This window comes from Apis cerana, linkage group LG10 (genome assembly GCF_029169275.1).
Source record: "Apis cerana isolate GH-2021 linkage group LG10, AcerK_1.0, whole genome shotgun sequence".
NCBI lineage: Eukaryota > Metazoa > Arthropoda > Insecta > Hymenoptera > Apidae > Apis > Apis cerana.
In genome coordinates, this window is record NC_083861.1 from 1,720,245 (window position 1) to 1,739,003 (window position 18,759).

General features: G+C 34.3%; 1 long non-coding RNA gene across 1 annotated transcript; it reads right to left on the reverse strand.

Moving 5' to 3' along the window:
- Positions 1–9,625: 9,625 nt before the first annotated feature.
- LOC133666812 (uncharacterized) lies at positions 9,626–18,421 on the reverse strand. Its single transcript, XR_009831500.1, has 4 exons — positions 18,159–18,421; positions 17,843–18,062; positions 12,709–12,873; positions 9,626–9,927 (listed from the first exon to the last, which is right to left on the reverse strand). It is a non-coding gene; the product is annotated as an uncharacterized LOC133666812 (long non-coding RNA).
- Positions 18,422–18,759: the final 338 nt, after the last annotated feature.

Consider the following 18,759-nt stretch of genomic DNA (forward strand, 5'->3'; position numbering starts at 1 on the left):
TTATCGTACATTTACCGTACTCCTGCTCACTTTTTTACCATTCCTCTTATCGTAGCCATTTTTTTAGAGCTTTAAAGCATTCTTTTTCCCAATTTATATATATATTTACATTTTTACTGCTTGTTAGCATATCTCCTCGTACTTTTGGTGTGTTTTCTGTCACTTTTTTAAATTTTTAATGTTTCGAATATACTTTGAGCACCGTATTTTCATTTTTGGGTATGAATCGATCGTTTTTAATGACCAATTGCAAAATATAATGCACCCGGTATTCGGATAATATTATCTGGTATATCTCGCTTGTTTTTTGGAATATTAAAAAATGTTTCAAATAAAAGTTGAAGTGTTTCGTGGAAGGAACGTTCCTCCGTTATTTATTTTTTTATACATAGAAGCATAAAGGATGTATAGAAGTGAATGTTGTTTTTTTATATAGAAGTATATACTTTTTAACATTCTAGCTGATATATCCTTGCATTCTCTGTAAAAAAGTATTAGGGCACATATAGCAAAAAACGTATAGTTTTCAATTAATTAAATATCTTTTAAACTAATGGTTTTTTAGTATATATGCCTTAAAGCTTTTTTATGGAGAATACAGGGATACATCGATTGATGCATTAAAAATTACACGATTCCATTTAAACAAATACCATTGACGTTGATAACTTTTTTATGGGTCCACCTACGAAAAAACTGAGGTCACCATAATGTAGCCCTTTCGAAACCATTCAACTTTTGTTCCAAGCATTTTTTAATATTCTGAAGGATAAGCGAGATATTCAAGAAAAAAGACTAAGGTCGAAATTCCTTGAGCGATAGAAAAATTTTTGTCCAAAAATTCCACTTTGTATTAGGAGAACATGATACGATAGGAGGTCGATCGAAAAATTTTTCCGAGAAATGACGTCAAATTCTCGGAATCTCTAAAATTCTTGGAAATGAGGCCCGGTTCTTGGAATTTCTAACTTTCTTGGAAATGACGTCAAATTCTTGGAAATTTCGAAATGTTCGAACAATAGAACGATACTTTTGGCCAAAAATTCGATTTTCTACTAGGAGAACATAATTTAACAGGAGTTTTTCACATTTATCGTACATTTACCGTACTCCTGCTCACTTTTTTACCATTCCTCTTATCGTAGCCATTTTTTTAGAGCTTTAAAGCATTCTTTTTCCCAATTTATATATATATTTACATTTTTACTGCTTGTTAGCATATCTCCTCGTACTTTTGGTGTGTTTTCTGTCACTTTTTTAAATTTTTAATGTTTCGAATATACTTTGAGCACCGTATTTTCATTTTTGGGTATGAATCGATCGTTTTTAATGACCAATTGCAAAATATAATGCACCCGGTATTCGGATAATATTATCTGGTATATCTCGCTTGTTTTTTGGAATATTAAAAAATGTTTCAAATAAAAGTTGAAGTGTTTCGTGGAAGGAACGTTCCTCCGTTATTTATTTTTATACATAGAAGCATAAAGGATGTATAGAAGTGAATGTTGTTTTTATATAGAAGTATATACTTTTTAACATTCTAGCTGATATATCCTTGCATTCTCTGTAAAAAAGTATTAGGGCACATATAGCAAAAAACGTATAGTTTTCAATTAATTAAATATCTTTTAAACTAATGGTTTTTTAGTATATATGCCTTAAAGCTTTTTATGGAGAATACAGGGATACATCGATTGATGCATTAAAAATTACACGATTCCATTTAAACAAATACCATTGACGTTGATAACTTTTTTATGGGTCCACCTACGAAAAAACTGAGGTCACCATAATGTAGCCCTTTCGAAGCCATTCAACTTTTGTTCCAAGCATTTTTTAATATTCCGAAGGATAAGCGAGATATTCAAGAAAAAAGACTAAGGTCGAAATTCCTTGAGCGATAGAAAAATTTTTGTCCAAAAATTCCACTTTGTATTAGGAGAACATGATACGATAGGAGGTCGATCGAAAAATTTTTCCGAGAAATGACGTCAAATTCTCGGAATCTCTAAAATTCTTGGAAATGAGGCCCGGTTCTTGGAATTTCTAACTTTCTTGGAAATGACGTCAAATTCTTGGAAATTTCGAAATGTTCGAACAATAGAACGATACTTTTGGCCAAAAATTCGATTTTCTACTAGGAGAACATAATTTAACAGGAGTTTTTTCACATTTATCGTACATTTACCGTACTCCTGCTCACTTTTTACCATTCCTCTTATCGTAGCCATTTTTTTAGAGCTTTAAAGCATTCTTTTTCCCAATTTATATATATATTTACATTTTTACTGCTTGTTAGCATATCTCCTCGTACTTTTGGTGTGTTTTCTGTCACTTTTTAAATTTTTTAATGTTTCGAATATACTTTGAGCACCGTATTTTCATTTTTGGGTATGAATCGATCGTTTTTAATGACCAATTGCAAAATATAATGCACCCGGTATTCGGATAATATTATCTGGTATATCTCGCTTGTTTTTTGGAATATTAAAAATGTTTCAAATAAAAGTTGAAGTGTTTCGTGGAAGGAACGTTCCTCCGTTATTTATTTTTATACATAGAAGCATAAAGGATGTATAGAAGTGAATGTTGTTTTTTTATATAGAAGTATATACTTTTTAACATTCTAGCTGATATATCCTTGCATTCTCTGTAAAAAAGTATTAGGGCACATATAGCAAAAAACGTATAGTTTTCAATTAATTAAATATCTTTTAAACTAATGGTTTTTTAGTATATATGCCTTAAAGCTTTTTATGGAGAATACAGGGATACATCGATTGATGCATTAAAAATTACACGATTCCATTTAAACAAATACCATTGACGTTGATAACTTTTTTATGGGTCCACCTACGAAAAAACTGAGGTCACCATAATGTAGCCCTTTCGAAGCCATTCAACTTTTGTTCCAAGCATTTTTTAATATTCTGAAGGATAAGCGAGATATTCAAGAAAAAAGACTAAGGTCGAAATTCCTTGAGCGATAGAAAAATTTTTGTCCAAAAATTCCACTTTGTATTAGGAGAACATGATACGATAGGAGGTCGATCGAAAAATTTTTCCGAGAAATGACGTCAAATTCTCGGAATCTCTAAAATTCTTGGAAATGAGGCCCGGTTCTTGGAATTTCTAACTTTCTTGGAAATGACGTCAAATTCTTGGAAATTTCGAAATGTTCGAACAATAGAACGATACTTTTGGCCAAAAATTCGATTTTCTACTAGGAGAACATAATTTAACAGGAGTTTTTCACATTTATCGTACATTTACCGTACTCCTGCTCACTTTTTTACCATTCCTCTTATCGTAGCCATTTTTTTAGAGCTTTAAAGCATTCTTTTTCCCAATTTATATATATATTTACATTTTTACTGCTTGTTAGCATATCTCCTCGTACTTTTGGTGTGTTTTCTGTCACTTTTTTAAATTTTTTAATGTTTCGAATATACTTTGAGCACCGTATTTTCATTTTTGGGTATGAATCGATCGTTTTTAATGACCAATTGCAAAATATAATGCACCCGGTATTCGGATAATATTATCTGGTATATCTCGCTTGTTTTTTGGAATATTAAAAAATGTTTCAAATAAAAGTTGAAGTGTTTCGTGGAAGGAACGTTCCTCCGTTATTTATTTTTTTATACATAGAAGCATAAAGGATGTATAGAAGTGAATGTTGTTTTTTTATATAGAAGTATATACTTTTTAACATTCTAGCTGATATATCCTTGCATTCTCTGTAAAAAAGTATTAGGGCACATATAGCAAAAAACGTATAGTTTTCAATTAATTAAATATCTTTTAAACTAATGGTTTTAGTATATATGCCTTAAAGCTTTTATGGAGAATACAGGGATACATCGATTGATGCATTAAAAATTACACGATTCCATTTAAACAAATACCATTGACGTTGATAACTTTTTTATGGGTCCACCTACGAAAAAACTGAGGTCACCATAATGTAGCCCTTTCGAAGCCATTCAACTTTTGTTCCAAGCATTTTTTAATATTCTGAAGGATAAGCGAGATATTCAAGAAAAAAGACTAAGGTCGAAATTCCTTGAGCGATAGAAAAATTTTTGTCCAAAAATTCCACTTTGTATTAGGAGAACATGATACGATAGGAGGTCGATCGAAAAATTTTTCCGAGAAATGACGTCAAATTCTCGGAATCTCTAAAATTCTTGGAAATGAGGCCCGGTTCTTGGAATTTCTAACTTTCTTGGAAATGACGTCAAATTCTTGGAAATTTCGAAATGTTCGAACAATAGAACGATACTTTTGGCCAAAAATTCGATTTTCTACTAGGAGAACATAATTTAACAGGAGTTTTTTCACATTTATCGTACATTTACCGTACTCCTGCTCACTTTTTTACCATTCCTCTTATCGTAGCCATTTTTTTAGAGCTTTAAAGCATTCTTTTTCCCAATTTATATATATATTTACATTTTTACTGCTTGTTAGCATATCTCCTCGTACTTTTGGTGTGTTTTCTGTCACTTTTTTAAATTTTTTAATGTTTCGAATATACTTTGAGCACCGTATTTTCATTTTTGGGTATGAATCGATCGTTTTTAATGACCAATTGCAAAATATAATGCACCCGGTATTCGGATAATATTATCTGGTATATCTCGCTTGTTTTTTGGAATATTAAAAAATGTTTCAAATAAAAGTTGAAGTGTTTCGTGGAAGGAACGTTCCTCCGTTATTTATTTTTTTATACATAGAAGCATAAAGGATGTATAGAAGTGAATGTTGTTTTTATATAGAAGTATATACTTTTTAACATTCTAGCTGATATATCCTTGCATTCTCTGTAAAAAAGTATTAGGGCACATATAGCAAAAAACGTATAGTTTTCAATTAATTAAATATCTTTTAAACTAATGGTTTTAGTATATATGCCTTAAAGCTTTTTTATGGAGAATACAGGGATACATCGATTGATGCATTAAAAATTACACGATTCCATTTAAACAAATACCATTGACGTTGATAACTTTTTTATGGGTCCACCTACGAAAAAACTGAGGTCACCATAATGTAGCCCTTTCGAAGCCATTCAACTTTTGTTCCAAGCATTTTTTAATATTCTGAAGGATAAGCGAGATATTCAAGAAAAAAGACTAAGGTCGAAATTCCTTGAGCGATAGAAAAATTTTTGTCCAAAAATTCCACTTTGTATTAGGAGAACATGATACGATAGGAGGTCGATCGAAAAATTTTTCCGAGAAATGACGTCAAATTCTCGGAATCTCTAAAATTCTTGGAAATGAGGCCCGGTTCTTGGAATTTCTAACTTTCTTGGAAATGACGTCAAATTCTTGGAAATTTCGAAATGTTCGAACAATAGAACGATACTTTTGGCCAAAAATTCGATTTTCTACTAGGAGAACATAATTTAACAGGAGTTTTTTCACATTTATCGTACATTTACCGTACTCCTGCTCACTTTTTTACCATTCCTCTTATCGTAGCCATTTTTTTAGAGCTTTAAAGCATTCTTTTTCCCAATTTATATATATATTTACATTTTTACTGCTTGTTAGCATATCTCCTCGTACTTTTGGTGTGTTTTCTGTCACTTTTTTAAATTTTTTAATGTTTCGAATATACTTTGAGCACCGTATTTTCATTTTTGGGTATGAATCGATCGTTTTTAATGACCAATTGCAAAATATAATGCACCCGGTATTCGGATAATATTATCTGGTATATCTCGCTTGTTTTTTGGAATATTAAAAATGTTTCAAATAAAAGTTGAAGTGTTTCGTGGAAGGAACGTTCCTCCGTTATTTATTTTTTTATACATAGAAGCATAAAGGATGTATAGAAGTGAATGTTGTTTTTTTATAGAAGTATATACTTTTTAACATTCTAGCTGATATATCCTTGCATTCTCTGTAAAAAAGTATTAGGGCACATATAGCAAAAAACGTATAGTTTTCAATTAATTAAATATCTTTTAAACTAATGGTTTTTTAGTATATATGCCTTAAAGCTTTTTTATGGAGAATACAGGGATACATCGATTGATGCATTAAAAATTACACGATTCCATTTAAACAAATACCATTGACGTTGATAACTTTTTTATGGGTCCACCTACGAAAAAACTGAGGTCACCATAATGTAGCCCTTTCGAAGCCATTCAACTTTTGTTCCAAGCATTTTTTAATATTCTGAAGGATAAGCGAGATATTCAAGAAAAAAGACTAAGGTCGAAATTCCTTGAGCGATAGAAAAATTTTTGTCCAAAAATTCCACTTTGTATTAGGAGAACATGATACGATAGGAGGTCGATCGAAAAATTTTTCCGAGAAATGACGTCAAATTCTCGGAATCTCTAAAATTCTTGGAAATGAGGCCCGGTTCTTGGAATTTCTAACTTTCTTGGAAATGACGTCAAATTCTTGGAAATTTCGAAATGTTCGAACAATAGAACGATACTTTTGGCCAAAAATTCGATTTTCTACTAGGAGAACATAATTTAACAGGAGTTTTTTCACATTTATCGTACATTTACCGTACTCCTGCTCACTTTTTTACCATTCCTCTTATCGTAGCCATTTTTTTAGAGCTTTAAAGCATTCTTTTTCCCAATTTATATATATATTTACATTTTTACTGCTTGTTAGCATATCTCCTCGTACTTTTGGTGTGTTTTCTGTCACTTTTTTAAATTTTTTAATGTTTCGAATATACTTTGAGCACCGTATTTTCATTTTTGGGTATGAATCGATCGTTTTTAATGACCAATTGCAAAATATAATGCACCCGGTATTCGGATAATATTATCTGGTATATCTCGCTTGTTTTTTGGAATATTAAAAAATGTTTCAAATAAAAGTTGAAGTGTTTCGTGGAAGGAACGTTCCTCCGTTATTTATTTTTTTATACATAGAAGCATAAAGGATGTATAGAAGTGAATGTTGTTTTTTTATATAGAAGTATATACTTTTTAACATTCTAGCTGATATATCCTTGCATTCTCTGTAAAAAAGTATTAGGGCACATATAGCAAAAAACGTATAGTTTTCAATTAATTAAATATCTTTTAAACTAATGGTTTTTTAGTATATATGCCTTAAAGCTTTTTTATGGAGAATACAGGGATACATCGATTGATGCATTAAAAATTACACGATTCCATTTAAACAAATACCATTGACGTTGATAACTTTTTTATGGGTCCACCTACGAAAAAACTGAGGTCACCATAATGTAGCCCTTTCGAAGCCATTCAACTTTTGTTCCAAGCATTTTTTAATATTCTGAAGGATAAGCGAGATATTCAAGAAAAAAGACTAAGGTCGAAATTCCTTGAGCGATAGAAAAATTTTTGTCCAAAAATTCCACTTTGTATTAGGAGAACATGATACGATAGGAGGTCGATCGAAAAATTTTTCCGAGAAATGACGTCAAATTCTCGGAATCTCTAAAATTCTTGGAAATGAGGCCCGGTTCTTGGAATTTCTAACTTTCTTGGAAATGACGTCAAATTCTTGGAAATTTCGAAATGTTCGAACAATAGAACGATACTTTTGGCCAAAAATTCGATTTTCTACTAGGAGAACATAATTTAACAGGAGTTTTTTCACATTTATCGTACATTTACCGTACTCCTGCTCACTTTTTTACCATTCCTCTTATCGTAGCCATTTTTTTAGAGCTTCAAAGCATTTTTTTCCCAATTTATATATATATTTACATTTTTACTGCTTGTTAGCATATCTCCTCGTACTTTTGGTGTGTTTTCTGTCACTTTTTTAAATTTTTTAATGTTTCGAATATACTTTGAGCACCGTATTTTCATTTTTGGGTATGAATCGATCGTTTTTAATGACCAATTGCAAAATATAATGCACCCGGTATTCGGATAATATTATCTGGTATATCTCGCTTGTTTTTTGGAATATTAAAAAATGTTTCAAATAAAAGTTGAAGTGTTTCGTGGAAGGAACGTTCCTCCGTTATTTATTTTTTTATACATAGAAGCATAAAGGATGTATGGAAGTGAATATTGTTTTTATATAGAAGTATATACTTTTTAACATTCTAGCTGATATATCCTTGCATTCTCTGTAAAAAAGTATTAGGGCACATATAGCAAAAAACGTATAGTTTTCAATTAATTAAATATCTTTTAAACTAATGGTTTTTTAGTATATATGCCTTAAAGCTTTTTTATGGAGAATACAGGGATACATCGATTGATGCATTAAAAATTACACGATTCCATTTAAACAAATACCATTGACGTTGATAACTTTTTTATGGGTCCACCTACGAAAAAACTGAGGTCACCATAATGTAGCCCTTTCGAAGCCATTCAACTTTTGTTCCAAGCATTTTTTAATATTCTGAAGGATAAGCGAGATATTCAAGAAAAAAGACTAAGGTCGAAATTCCTTGAGCGATAGAAAAATTTTTGTCCAAAAATTCCACTTTGTATTAGGAGAACATGATACGATAGGAGGTCGATCGAAAAATTTTTCCGAGAAATGACGTCAAATTCTCGGAATCTCTAAAATTCCTGGAAATGAGGTCCGGTTCTTGGAATTTCTAACTTTCTTGGAAATGACGTCAAATTCTCGGAAATTTCCAAATGTTCGTACGATCAAAACTTTTGGCCAGAAAGTCGACTTTGTATTAGGAGAACATGATACTGTAGGAGGTCGATCGAAAAATTTTTCCAGGTAATGACGTCAAATTCTCGGAATCGCTAAAATTCTTGGAAATAACTTTCAATTCTAGTAATTTTTGATTTCTTGGAAATGATTTCAAATTTTTGAAATTTTGTTCAAATTATAGATTGATTGAATGTAATATTTTTCCAATTTCATTTTTTAATGGACAAATATAGTTTTTTAGTTTTTTTTTTTTATCATATATTTATCATTCTCTATTTAATTTTTTACCATTTTTCGTCCTGCCATTTTTTTCGTCCTTTAAAATATTTTTTTTATATTTCATATAAATTTTGTTTTTTATTTACTTATCTTATGGTACGTGTACTATCATTTTTAATCTATCTACTATTATTTTCATTTTTGCTTTGCCTTTAATTATTTTTTTTATTTTTTGGACTTTTTATAAGTATTGTGAACTCTATAATAAATTTAATGATTTTCTTTTAAAATAATAGTTTATTGTGTTTATTTTTTTATATTTTTTAATTTTTTTTATTGAGTAGCATTTATTAGTGTATTAGAAAACCTATATAGGAATAATCGAATTTTTCTGTTTAATTATTTAGAACATTATAAATTCATGTTTTAATACAAATCGCAGAGGTTTTTAAATATTTTCGTTTACAATTTTATGATTTTCAGTATTTAAATCTACGAGATTTAAATTAGGAGAAAACCAAAAGTACAAAGCTATAGAGAATTACATTTATATCATCCCAATTTTTTTATCCCAATATTCAACGTGATGAATTCAGAATCCTCGGTCCATCCATAGAACAATTGGAACACCATTTAACGCAGTGGTTCTCAAACTGGTTCCTGCTTGCTGCCGTATTTAGTTGGCGATATCTATTTATTCTAATATAAAAAAACTTAAAAATAAAACTAATCATTCTACAATAATGGAACAACATTAATTCCTTTTTTAATTTTCTTTATTGTATATCACAAATTACATGAATATTACAAAAAAAAGTCAAAAATCTTCGAAAAAACTTATTCCAAATTCTTCTCCCTTCTTAATTCTTCGAAGGACGCTTAACTCAGATCGTTGATGGTTCGTCACCGACGGCGACAGTGCACGATGCCTTTATCCGGAAGAAAATATACCTTCTCCGGTCCAGGATCACTGGAGGCTCCCCCCTACTTCGTTCTAACATCCTTGCTCGTGGTTTCGGGACCGCAGCAAATTGGAAATTATCCTTCCGCGCGTATTCTCCTTCGTATGAAAGAAACATGGAACAGAAAAGAAAAAATTAAAGAAAACAGTAATGACTTTTGATAGTAAGAAGGAAGTTGTCTTTTCGACATCTAAATTATCTTCACTACACTTGACACCATTAATTCAAATATAAATTAATCTCAAAGAACATCCAGCGTAAACAAACCAATTTATTTAATCCATGACTAATCGTATTAACTGACCGACAAATACGGTCCTTTATGCTTTAACTTCTGTTTTACGAGTCACGTTATCAGGAGGAAATATCAAGTATCCAATTGAGAAAGTTTTATCGCTCTTCTTGTAATAAAAAAAGATATACAATGACATTAACCGTTGAAATTTTGATTGTTGAAACAAAGTTAAATATTGTATGATACATAGCATATCTAACACGTTCAATTAAAGTGAATCGAAGAAGTATTTCCAAAAAGATCTGTAAATTAAAAAATTGAGAATTTTATTCATTTTATTCCCAGAATAAAGTTTTTCACAATTTTTTCAATTAAAGAAAATAAGAATATCGTAGATGATGATTAAAATTTAATTTTCGACACATTCGTATCATTTCGTATCGATTAAGAATCGGGGATATCGATAATTAATACACCGCATCTTGTTTAATAAAGTGAGACGATTAACAACGCCACTTTCTCGTCGATTAATATCCCCTGTCCGCGTTGTTTCCATTAAGCCGGCGAGTTTAAGCCCTGGCCAGCAACGCGCACGATCTACGGCCGACCGATGACAAGTGAAATTTCCGCCAAGTGGAATATCTCCTCGCGCGGAAACTGGGCGTATAATAACATAGGAATCGTTATCCGCCAATTGAGATATCAATCCTGATAATCGTTTAATCGCGATATATCGATACAGATCGTTGTACCCGCGCCGCGCAGCACGCGGTCGCTTGCGAAACGACCACGTTACCGTGCAACGTGCAATTATGAATTTTCACGGATTAACATTAAAGCTCTCCTTGCCGCGGCTGGTTTGGATTACAGTACGAGTAATCGGCGACCGGTTCTCAAGTTGTTCGCGGCACGATGGCCGCTTTTAGATCGATGCGTGCGGATAAAAAATTGGATTTGGAAATTTGTAAATTGATTGGGGATAATTTCTTCGATTTAATCTCAATCTGACGAAGGTGTATTAATTTCAATTTAAATTCGCGCAATAATGTATGCTTTCGTAGAACTATTCTGTATCTTTTATTCATCCTTTAATATTTTTGTGATACGGTATGATCAATGATTATCGATTAAAGATCAATCAGAGTTATCCAAAAATCAATTACGTAAATTGTACTTGATTACTTAGATGACATTATAGTCGTTGAATTGCCTTTTTTACAGCTTTATTACAGCCAAACTTGTTTTATCCAAAGTATCACAAAATATTTCGGAGACTCGTCGATCTAAAATAAAAAAAGAAATCTATATAAAAAACGTTCGAAGAAGAGAGAGATTTTCGTAAAAAGATAGGTAAAAATTCGGTCGCGGCTCCTGGTCCAGTTCACCTGAAATTGGCAGCTCGCCCCGACGAGGGTGCTAATTTTCAAGGGTCGGCTCCGCGGCTCTGTAATTAATGGGGTTTGTCATCCGAGTAAAAAAGCCCCGTGGGTGTAGCCCCGCCACGTTCAGCGATCGTTGATTGGTATCGGTAATTGGCCTGATTGTCCGCTGGCCCAATTAATTTAATTACGTTTAATTGCGTGTCGAGCCGCTCTTCCGATCCCGTTCCAACTCTTTTCCTTCTCCGCCACCTTTCCTCCATTACGCCCAACAAACTCTTACGCTCCCTTTATCTGCTAGAGAACGAACGCCCCGATCCCGTAGGCGGCCGTCTATCCTCCCGATCGGATTCCATTCAATTTCGCCAATCGGCCGATAAAATTCGCTCGAGCGAAAAATACGGGGGCCCTCGATTCCGGTTTTACGTGGGCAGCCACCAACGACGCGAAGCGCGCGCCTTTATGCCCCGTTTACAACGTGCGCGGCGTTTACTGCGAGAGAGAGAGAGAGAGGGAGAGGAAGACGGTTTTGGAAGGAAGGGAGGAGAGGAGAGGAATCGCAGTTTATGTCGAAGCGGGCCGCCCTCTTCGTTCGTTCGGCCGACGACATTTATGCAAATCGCGACGTAGGGGCACGGCGGGAGAAACGCCGTTAGAAACGTCGCCACAGCCTCTACCGGCCGAGTAATGCTATGCAAATCTCGGCTAGTTTACGAAAGTTCGTTACCACGCGCCAACCTCTCCCCCTCCCTCCGGGTAAACGGAGCCGACGAAACGTATTTCGACGAAAAATTATGCGGCTCCCGTTTCCACGCACTTTGAGATCAAGTCGGGCGTCGTGAGGGGGAAGTAAAGGATGACGAATGACGAGTTAGTTGTAGTCTCGGTGTCCCGATGTTTTCATTCTAGTTCTCCCTTTGTTTCGTAAATAGATTTCTAGAGGAGTGGAATCGAAACGGTTGTGGAATTAGATAAATTGAAAATCGATGAAGTAATATCTCGTTATCTATCGTTATTATCGTTCTAGGCTTCTTTTTTTCCAATAAGTAAACACTTTCTTCTATAGAAAGAAATATGAAATATTAAATATCAAACTAATAACATCTCAAGACGATACAAAGAATGCTTTAAAATTTCTGAAGCGTGTTTCAAGAAATATAATTTTCATCTAAAAAATGATCAAATTTCGAAACTCGAAAAAAAGAAAATAAAATCTAAGTTATCTAAAGATTAAATTTATTACAAGAAATCATATGTATACGTACGATTAATATTTTAATATTTTCCTTTCGTCAACGTGTTGACCCAATTTCCCTTTGTTTCTCCAAACTCCGTTAGAAATTATCGTTTCATCGACGTTCCCTTTTACCCATGCTCCCATCTCCTTCGATCGTGAATTGTGGTTACACGACGGTGTTATTAGCAGGGACCTGTTAATGAATTAATCTTATCTGAGAGGTTATTAAGCTGGAGAAATGGGATGGCTGGGTGCAGTTTACGGCGTGACATAATAATTTCTAAATCCCTGCATCTTCCACCGGCGTTCTTAGGATTCTTGGACGACCGTACGCGCGAGAATATTTTTCATCGACGTTACTTTCAACATTAACTTAATTACCATCCACAATATGCTAGGCCGAACGTTAACATGTTTACGGTTGCCAGGAAATAGTGGCAATTAAAACGAAGGAGAATGTTATTATCCGTGGAAAACATTCTTACAACGTTCTTCGTTTTAAAACATATATCCTTCGAGTTCTATGAACCGAAAGGGGGAATATCTTCGCGAAGATTAAAGCCCGAGGCGAAGTTAAGTCCCCTCTAATGCCGTGCCGACTGTCAACACTCCATAGTCATTCTCGTTTTACGTAACCCTGAGCAAATGTGGACAGGTTCCTCCGGTTGTCTAGCACCGTGTGACAATCTGTCCTCGTACAATGTTGCTACCTGGCTAGTGTCAAAAATAAAATTTCTCGCAAATATCGATAGAAATCTAATTTCGTTTTTTTTTCTTGTTAAATCATTTATCACTCTCTCACAAAGATTAACGATTTTGGTAATCGGTTGAAAAAATTCTGTAAATGATGATTTTCTAAAAATTTACGCGTGGATGAAGAATCGTGATGTTATAAATAACTTTCTTGTATTTTTCTATTGTTATTTTTTAAGGAAAATTATTTTTTATTTTATTACTTTCGTTATACTTTCACACGAGCTTCGAGTCAAGTTTTCCTTTTCACTTTTAGTTTTTAATCTCCTTTTCAAACTTTTATTTGGATCTTGATGTTATACGATGATCTCATTAGACCAAGAGCAGTTCACTTTCATCCTTTGTTACACTCTCTTGTTTTCGTCAAATTTTCTTCCTTCTTTTTTTTTCTTTTTCTTTTACTCTCACATATTTAGAATTTTCACGCTCACGATATCATCATTTCTTATAATCATCAAGTGTCAATAAGTTTATTTCTCTTCACGGACTCTCCCTCGATCCCCGTATTAAAAATTTTCTCCATCTCCGATTTGTTCCCAATTCAATTCCGAAAAAAACTCGACAATCCGCTCTCGCGAGATTAAAAAAAAAAAAAAAATAAAAATAAAAAACCCATTCTCCATCAAGAATCGGCTCGAAAGTATCCACATGCCGACAGGCAGTCGGCACTGCAATTTCCGGTTTGGTATTTTCGGATCGATCCTCTCGCAACCCCTTTTCTCCGCGCCGGGGGTTCCGCGCCTTCTCTCCGCCGAAAGTCACCCTCCGAATTCTGTCCCCCTTTCGAATTCACCCGCGTGCCATCACCCGACGAAGACAGACTCACTCGTATTCGACGTAGCCATGACAAAGAGGGAGCGCGAACCGAACTCGAATCTCCCACGAAGCGATCGCAACTGTGGAACAGGGACAAGGCATAAAGGGCCGACTTCCAAATGGATATTAATAGTCGTGTTCACGAACTGCGGCTCACGGTTCTTCCTCTCTTTCTCCCCGATCGTCGCTGATTACGCCGTTACAGCTGTTATCCTTGATTAAAGTCCCCGTGGCGAGCGGGTAAAAACGAGCTCTCTCGAATTCCTTCTCCTCCTCTCTCTCTCTCTCTCTCTTTTCCACTCCCATTTATATAAATTCAAGCACGGTAGCGCCAGGAGAAAACGGGCCCGGTGGGCCCCGTAAACAAAGCTGCCTTCGCCAACCACCGGAACCGGTTTACCGGTTGCCCTAATGTCGCTTAATAGACGAGCGTGCGCGCGGCTGGCGTGTGTTGTTACAACGCGAACCACGATACAGCGTCTCGGGGATCCGCCAAAGCGGGTAATCGGCCACGATACAGCCGCGAAAGCGCATCGAGATCCTCCGCTTCCGGTATCCGACCGCATGCACCGGTGTAGGCGAACCGGCGCACAATTAGCCGGCAAAGGGAGCAATAAAAGTATCGTTAATCTCCACGAAGGCGCTTCCTACCATGCGACAATCCCGCCGGGAGGAGATAAACCTGTGGAGAATTCCTGGGAACGAGTCACGTGAATACGAGGCAGGGTGTATATGTACCTAGAAGGAGTGGAAAATGTTGAAGTGAAATTAATTTTAATTTTGTGGTAATTATTTACTTATTTATTTCTATTTTTGTTTAACATTCAGTCAAGAATCTTGAATCAATTTTTTCAAAACTATTAAGGAATATAATTAAGGAAAAAATTAAATAATTAATAATTAAACTTAAAGAATATGTAACAAAATATCTAGAAATATTTAATTCTTTGTTCCATGTCCTATCAGTTCTTAATCTCGAATTTGGATTCAAGTGAATAAAATTTTAAACAGAAATTTAACTTTTATTAAAAAAGGTAAAATGGAAGATTTTCAAAATATAAAAGCATTTTCTTTTCGAAGAAATGTAACGAATATTGGATTCGACAAATATAAAGGCGGAAGAATATAGATGTATTTATAAATTTAAAATTTATAGGATTGTACAAGTTAAGAGATAAAAAGGATTTACTCCGATTATGTAACCACAATATACCATTATACTTTCTTTATAAAAGTAAAATTTGTCGAAAATAAAAGAATAATAATCGAAATAGAATTTGGGGATACTCTTTTTGAGACTTTAAAAAATCGTTTTTCTTTCTGGATCGCGTCTCTGTCAAGATGGATCACAGGTGGAATAATGGATTTAGCAAGGTAACGCTCTGACAATGTTGCATCCTGGTATTTATCGTCATCGGAATAAAGGGGAGAGAGAATGGAGTAGGGGGGAATTTTATTTGTCGCTCGACAACAGGCTTTGTTAAGATTGATCGTCGTCAAGGTAATGGATTATTTAGGTAAATTATTATCTCGTCAAAAGGAGACGGATGGATAACAAACAACATTAAAGCAAAAAAGTATAATTTCGATTATCCGAAAGTATGGAAAATTAAAACACGAAACTATATTACGTGAAAATATATTAATCACTTAAGATTTTTAAATTATTCCAAAACAAATTCATTCTTCAAAATTTTTAATAACTTCATATCAAATATTCGTAAATTTATTGATAATAATAAATTGTTTAATTAAATGACATTTATAAACGCTGTATAATATCTTTCCAATTCGATATTTCGGTTAACTAATATTCAACAAATAATCAACAATTCTTCAACAATAATTGTTATCGAAGAAAGAAACGCTCAGGCGACCATTACAATAAATATGAAAAGGGGGAAAAAAGGGAGTAGAAGCAACGAAACGAATTTTTTTTCTTTTTTTTTTGCTCTCTCTTTTCCACCATTGTTTTGAGCAATTTGAGAGCGATCCGTTTTTTTTTCTACGGGAGGGAGGGGTTGTTTGTCGAGTCAGCGGGACAGGGGTGCGAGGGTGGCGATTCGGAATCCAGGGAAATGTTGTTCGATCGTCAGCTACAACGGATCGTCACCGAGGGAACATTCCGACACGGTCGCAATTGCGCCCGTTCGCGGATTACAAGGAAAATCACAGCCCCCAAGCCCTGGCCAGATTCTGTTGCGAAAGCAAACACGCGTTTCTGTTATTCTATCAACTGCGAACCACCGGCCCATATGTATAAGCAGGGATGCCCGATATTTTATTGACCCTTTTCGAGCTTAAATACACAATGGGCGAAAACAAGTAGATGTGTCTCGACCAGAGAAGCGACTCGTTGCGATTCAACCGGTATTGTGCGCGGAATTATTAAACAGAAAAATGAGAGGACGGAGGAGAGAAAAACAGAACTCTTGTTTTGATCGATGGTGTATCGTTATAAATTCTTTTCTCTATAATTGGTATTTTCCGTGCCAATGTGTTTTAATGCGATCTTAAGTTGAATCGTTTATAAAAAAAAAAGAAAAACTCGTACGTAAATTTATTTTAAATCAATTTATTTGGTTATTTATTTACGTGTAATGTTAAAAAGAAGAATTTCGCTTTTTGTTCCTCTCATAAGCGATTTTAATGTAAAAGAACAAATTACCTATCAAGAGAATCATTTAGAATATTCTATTGGCTTAGAATATTTTCAAAATTTGTAAAAATCTATCAAAATAAAATCAAATAATTATAACTTCCAATTATAATAAAATACATATTTTCCCTTTATTTTTAATATTTAACTTTTTAATTTACAATTTCATGTATCTATAATAATTAATCTCATAGATAATTAATAATAAAAGAATTAATAGAAAATTCTATATATGTAGATGTGATATATATATGTAGATAGCATATGTAGAGAAAAATGCTTTAAAAATTTTTACCGATAATGTCTACTTCGTTTATTTTTATCCATTTTACGATCACTACGTCCATTTTTGATGGTAATTCATTCCTGTTGACGTTTCAATAGTATATTGTTGTAAAATCAAAAACATTTCACGCGTGGAAAATGCACAATTTGCATGGTAACGCGAAAGAGATTTTATAAAAAGACACGAGAAAAAGAGCACGAGCGTGATTATTCATGCGGCTTACAAGAACACAGATTAGCGAGCCATTCACAAGAACGCGCGGATTACAACAGCCGGAGGTACGACAGATACACGTGACCACGAAGAATGGGCGCATCATAATTCAAGTTAACAATACCGGAGGCGAAATTGCGGTGACGTAATAAATAATACTGGATTACAATACTTGGGGACACTGAAAAAAAGACTGTTCACGGGAATTAAAGGATTTGAATTAGAAACTCATCATGGACTGGATTACCGTGATAACTAAAATCACGGATATACACCGAAATCAATTTGGAATGAATGTACGAACGTATTTACATACTAGTTGGATAAATTCCTCTGCGAACAAATAGAATACGGCAAAATCTAGCCTATTGATTAGACAATTAGATAAAGTGATGATAAAATAAATGCAATAATATTTACCATTATAATATTTACCATTATTGATATTTGTCCTCTTTTCCTTTTTTCTTTTATTCGTCTTCTTTTACTTATTAATTAACGCACTATCCAAAACTATTTGTTTCGAGCGATTATTACTCTCTTCGATCTCTCTCTCCAATCTGTCATTTCTAACAATCCAAAAAAATTGTCACAAATTTTTTAGGAAAATTCATAAAATCATTTTCTCAAACGACTAATTTCATCATGGAATAATCTGCAAAAAGATAATTCTCAATGTAAACATCGTAAACGTATCAATACTCAGCCAACACGAATTTTCATAAGGATTATAATATTCGTTCACTCTTACTTCAAATATTATCCGGGATAATTGGAAACTTGTGGCAAAATTCTGCCTTCCGTCCTCAAGGAGAGGAAACAATTCGATATGCATACGCGGAACCGTTTCCCGGAACTATTATCGGGTGCAGAGTGGTGGTTCGAGAGCGGCCATTACAAATTCAAAGGCAATTGGCCGGCCAGGCTGTAAATACCTGGATGCTAAGTTCTAACTGGTCTCGAACAAATGATAACGAAAATTCCATTACGCTTCTTGGGCTGAGAAGGCGGACTGCAGAGGAAACCCGGCTTCCACACAGGGTTCGCGTCTCTCGCGAGCAAAAAGTATGAGCGGAGGGGGGGACCGCGAGGTAAAGGCCGCTAACGAGGCCTCCGGGCGATTAACATCGGCATTTTAACTACGGCGGGGCCTTGGTTGATTTAACAGGGCCCCTACTCCTACGCGTAATCGCCACGGTAACGAAGATCCTCCACTGATGAAGCGCTCACTTCCGTTATCGTCGCTGTGAATCGAATGGATGGAAAGGGGAGGATGTCGAAATTTTGGGCTTCGAATCGTATGGGAAGATCAATAGATATTGGATAAAGGATTAGGATCTCTTCGAAGGAGA